Below are 6,000 nucleotides of genomic sequence, written 5' to 3'. Positions count from 1 at the left end.
TGTGGTATTGCCATGGAGATTCTTTACATAACTATAGAAGGCCTTGTGGTTGTCTTTACTATCTGCTGCAATTCTGTTTTCATAGCTAGCTTTAGAGGATTTGATGAGGGATCTCAACTTTTTGTTGAGGCTAATAAGGGAGTTTTTCCAGTCTTGCGACATCACCTTATTCCGGATCAGTTTCCTCTCCCTGTTGTAGAGTTTGTTTATGGCAGGGGGCCACCAGATTGGCTTCCTTTTCTGGAGGAGAGCATCTTGGTTCTATTGGGTATGGCAAGATCCACGCATTTGTGTGTGTGTTTGTACAGTGCATTGGTGTATGATTCGGCAGCCATGTAACTATTCCCCATTTGCATGGGTGCCGTGAAGTTAGCCACCTCTGTTATTAGGAGCCCAAAGTTAGCTTTGGAGAAGTTTTTCATGGTGGTTACCTTTGCAGGGGGAGGGGGAGATGTGGATTTCCAAGGTGATTAGTTTGTGGTCAGATCTAACCAGGGAGGAGTTGACTATTGGTGTAGAGCAACGGTCGCCCTTGTTAGTAATGACCAGGTCAAGGATGTTGCTACCTCTAGTAGGGGTACGAACAAGCTGGTCCAGGGCATTTGAATTAATGAATTCCAGGAAACATTGGGCAAGTGTATTGGAACATGAGTAGATTTCCCAGTTAATGGAGGGGTAGTTGAAGTCGCCCAGTATGAGAGTGTTAGGTTGGATCCTAATATTCTCCAGGGTGCTTAGGAATGTGGAGTGTGACTCTCGGGGACATGTTTGGGGACCTATAACAGGCTAGGACCTGAACTGCTGTCTTACCCAATGTTAGCTACACCTGAAGTACCTCTGATGCATTATGTTGGGCTACCAGTCTGAAGGTGTGCACATCCTTTATGAATATGGAAACACCACTGCCTTTGGAGCTTTGGTCCAGGTTCTGGGGCCGAAAGGTGTGGAATGAGTTATAGCCTGGTAGTGCAGGGGTGCCTTCTGCTGCCTTGAACCAGGTCTCTGTTACAGCACAAATGTCGATGTTCTCCATTTTAAGGAGTGCTTCGAGTGAGTGCATTTTGACATTTAGACTTCTAGCACTGAGCAGCATGACCCTCGGATTGCTTTTGTTTGTAGCTGTTATGGTGGTAATTTGGTCTTTGGGCCATCGCTAAAAAAGGCACTATAGGGGTGGCAAAAGCCTTGACCAGTATCTGGCAGCCAAGGGGTGACAGATGCAGGCCATGTCTGGCAAAGGATCGAGGTCTGTCAATTACGTCATCCCAGGCAGATACTGGATCCCCTTAGAATGGCACCAGAAACTTAACCAATTGTTGAAATCAATCATTTTCTGCTTGTACTGTGGTATCATTCTGGGTGATGGTAGGATGCTGCTCAGGACTAGGGTCATACCTGCCTGGGCTACATAATCCGAGAGCATGTCTCTTTTCATGTAGTCCAGGGAGGTACGTCTCAGGTCATTCACACCCACATGTACAATGACAGAATCATATTTGTACCTGCTGTTGAGGGACCTGAGTGCGTGCGTTATGTGGCAGATCCTGGCACCTGACAGGCAGCTGACTGTTACTTTCTCCTTATTCAGCCTAGTGAGTGGGACATCAGTGTGCCTCACTATCAAGTCACCTATGACTAGTCTGCTGGACATGCTGTTTTGCTTAGGGGCTTTGGTTGAGTGGCACATTGTTTAGGAGAGTTATGTGACTCGTGATTAGTGTTGTGTTGTGGTGGTTGAGTGCGTTTCTGCCTTGGAGGTCTCTGCTGTTTGGGTAGATTTTTATTGAGAGCCTCCGCGAAGGTGGGTGTGTGGTTTGTGTTTTTATGTGAAAGCAGTGCTGGTGTGTGTTCAATGCTCAATTTACAGTAAGGGCGGGTAGCTTAAAAATCACCAAGTTTAAAAAGCAGATCCTAGACAAGTAACAATTTAGCACACACACACCCATGTTGTCAGTTTTTGCTCCCACCTTACAATTGTCTGCATGTTTTATAATCTTAAATCACTAAGATAGAAGAAAAAAAATAACAAGCATAGGCCCAAACACAGGCCCCTGTGGGATCCCCTTGTAGCTATTTTAAGCCCAGAGTGTACACCTTGTAATACAACTCTCTGTTGCCTTTTAGTATTCAGTTAGATATCCATTTTGTTGTGTATGTGTTTGCTCCTAGTCTTTCAAGACATCTTATATAATCATGACTTAGACATTCAAAAGTTTTTGACACACCAAGTATACAACTACACCAGTTTTTCCTTGGTCCGTTAAGGCTTACATGTTTTCATAAAACTAGATCTGACACTATTATCTGAATTATTTTCATAAATATAACTCTTTATGAGTAAACTTAATTGGCATCTTTCCATGCATTTATCAATAGTGGATCTTGAGAATTATGGGTTTGTAATTTCAACTGCCAGTTTTATTTCCACCCTTGTGTATGGGTACAACATGCAAAATTTTCCAGTTCTTGGGAACAACCCTTTTTTAACATACTATTAAAAGTTTCACTCAACAGACCTGTCAGGTTTTTAGACAGCATGCTAATGAATTCACCTGATAACGTGTTGGGTCTCATTAAACTTCTCTTTTTAACCTTTTTTAACGATGCTTTAACATCTTCTCCTGATACCACAGGACACACTTTCCAATGGTTACATGTTGTGATGACATTGCTAACCCAGGCTTTGTCTAGAAAATGTTCTTTCCTTGCTGTTTTTTCTATGACTAGACCGTGACTTGATATGATGGCATGTTCAATCAAAAGTTCAGCAAACTGATTGTGTGAACTGAGTGTTAAACAACAGATTTTAGGACAGTTCATATTGTTATCTAGAAGTGTGATCTTCTTATCAAGCTTAACTTTTAGTCCCTCTAAAAAAGTAATAAAGTCAATACCTACTAATTTCAGATTTCTGTAATACCCAACAACATCATAAGAATATTGATGTATTGTAATTCTTAAACCCATAATTTCTGATGTACAACTGTTATTTCCACCCAGTGCATTTAATCTTGATTTTTGCCATTGAACTATGTTTTGTTTTGTTTACAATATGACAATGAGCTTACACACACGCACACACACACACATATATATATATATATATATATATATATTATGTATGTGCGTGTGTGAGTGTGTGTGTGTGTGTGTGTGTGTGTGTGTGTGTGTGTGTGTGAACACACAGACACACACAATGTATGTAAACCACCAATCTGTAAACACTCATTATACATACAAAAAGACAAATGCAGATAAGAAATTGTATAGGAATTTCCTTCGTATATACAATTATGTTTAGAAAAAGATGTGAGTAATCATACAGACTATACCATGCAAATGTAGTCGGATATTAGAGAGAGTTATGAAATCTTACTAATCTTGCCAGCTAAGTACATATAGTAGCAGTTAACTTGCAGAGTCTAATTGTCAGTGCTGTCTGGAGAATTTACATATTATGATATGCTTATAGTTTAAATTACATTACCATGCAATTAAATTACATTGTGTATGTTTTTTTTTTTACAAGACAGGACTAAAAAACAAAATACAAGCCAAACCACAAAGAGTCACAGTCTGACTGGAGATTTCTTTCCTGAAAGTCAGTGCAAACACATTGTCTGTGCCACCTTATTCCACCAGAGGGCATGAAAGCACCACGATGGTTTCAGAACGTGTCGTCTTCAACTCTGTGTCATGCAGGTCTACGACAATATCTCTTACAGATACAGCAAAGCATGCACTGTGAGTGTAACACCATTACCCATGGAATGTAGTATATGAAATACTCAGGAGTTACAGCTATGCAGTCTGCTCTTAGAAAGAAGATGGGGGCAAGCACTTAATTTTGTCTCCACCAGAGTAAATACTTCTTAATTATATGTTTGCATACCAAATCAAGGCAGTGTTGTACATTATATTCTTTATCCCCTAAAGGAAAATGTGTACTGTTCCAAAATAAAGTTATCAAATCTATATATCAGAAGTGGACGATCGTCCCTAATAACAGCACCCATAAGAGCAGTCACTGAGGTCTCTTAGCAGCTATTTACTACACATTTATTGTTACATTAAACAACAGCATCAAGCAGTTTGAGTTAAAAATGTGTTTTATTTTTGAGAAAGTGAGGACTGTCACAACCCCAGCTGTGATATTCTCAATTGTTTTAACAGTTTATCTCTCAACCATACAGATTTTCGCAGTATGTCCAAACTTTTGCCTCATATTTTTGGTCCATTTTTCATAAAATTGTGTTTTTCCTGGCAAAGTAGTGACAAATCATTAAAGATTGAAGTTAGAAAATAATGACAGGCACTTGAGTTTCAGATTTCATACCCTTCAGAAAATTCATGCCAATGCAAAATCTATTATTCTATAAATTTTCTAAATTTGTAAGAGCAATATTTCAAAATTGTCCCTATTTTTGGGCCTATGTCCAACTTTTATTTATTGCTCTGTCCAGATTTCTTGCTCTAAAAGGTTGAGAGGTATGAAATTTGTGACATATTACAGGTACTGTGCAGACTTCCAAGTCTGACCCAGAGGATGACTTTCTACTGTGTCTTCCACGTGGACTCAGTATGCAATGCAGACACAAGAAATTATTTTACCGTAGATTACACATTTCTATAAACAAATGGACATGGCTATGCATAATCACAAGAACTAACAAATGAATAAATGACAAATAAAAGCAAATAAATCCATTATGTAGGAAATGGAATGACAACCTGCCCACAACAGCAGAGCTCACATTTCATTAATTCCAATGTTGGGAAAATGTGATTGGTGCTAGTAGCATCTGTCTGGCAAATACTGACAAACACAAGTTCCAGTCTATATACTCATGATCTAAGGAAAGACCTGCTCCTGTTCCCAAGTTACCAGTAAGCCTAGGACAGTTATTTGTTTGTTATTTGAAAAAACAAAGAGGCCCCTGAGTGGATCACACCATAAGCTCCATACCTCTCAAAGAACTGTACTAGTCACTTGTAAAACCAAAAGTCTTTTATTTCCAAAGAAAGTTAAGTTCTTTCGTCTCAATTATACAATAGAGACTTCTTCAGAACGTCAATAATTCCCTATACAAACACTCACTTCAGTGTCATGGATTTACATGTTTTAAGTTTTCTATTTTGGAACGAGTACCAACACATCGTAGGGGTGGTTGGTGGGAATTGTCTCTTGAGCTAAGGGAACTGTATTGGATTATAAAGCTGCAGTCCAACACACCACCAAGTATAAATGAGTACCTCTCCCTGACCCCAGTTCTTAAAAGGAGAGCTCTTGAACTATAACATGTTTCACATATTTTAACATTACATATATTATACTTTATCTTGCAATTTTATATATATATATATATATATATATATATATATATATATATATATATATATATTTTTTTTTTTTTTATATATTTCCATATGAGTTAGGGCTGCTGAATAGTTAAAGTATTATTATTTAAGTTGTACGGCATGTTATATGCAGCCATACGGTTAGATGTTCTTGTATGTTACTATGTCTTTAAAAGAGAGGAAAAATGTTGGCAGTTAATTATTGTTCGTCACACTATAAAATCCTTGATCAGTGAATGCTTTTTAGTTCTGAAGAAGTCTCTATTGTATAACTGAGGCGAAAGCACTTAACCTTTTTTTTGGAAATAAAATGACTTTTGGTTTAACAAGTGACTGGTACAGTTCTTTGAGCGGTATAGAGCTTATGGTATGATCTACTCAGGGACCTCTTTGTTTTTTAAAGTTACCATTTATTGGCTTTTTTCCACGTTTGCTTTATTATTTGTTTATTATTTATTTATTTGTCTTTTGTTGACCAGGTTAGTCCAACTGGGACAATGACCCATTTTCAGTGGAGACCCAAGAAGAAAAGCTCCACAAAAAATACAATATGAGAACTATACAAAAAATATTAACAAGATATAATAGCAGACCTACATGCAATATACAAACGAACAAATCCATAATGAATAAAATAGAGAA

Source organism: Protopterus annectens, chromosome 4.part0 (genome assembly GCF_019279795.1).
Source record: "Protopterus annectens isolate FY-2018-M chromosome 4.part0, PAN1.0, whole genome shotgun sequence".
NCBI lineage: Eukaryota > Metazoa > Chordata > Ceratodontiformes > Protopteridae > Protopterus > Protopterus annectens.
The sequence above is the reverse complement of the archived record's forward strand: the minus strand, read 5'-3'. Positions refer to the sequence as shown.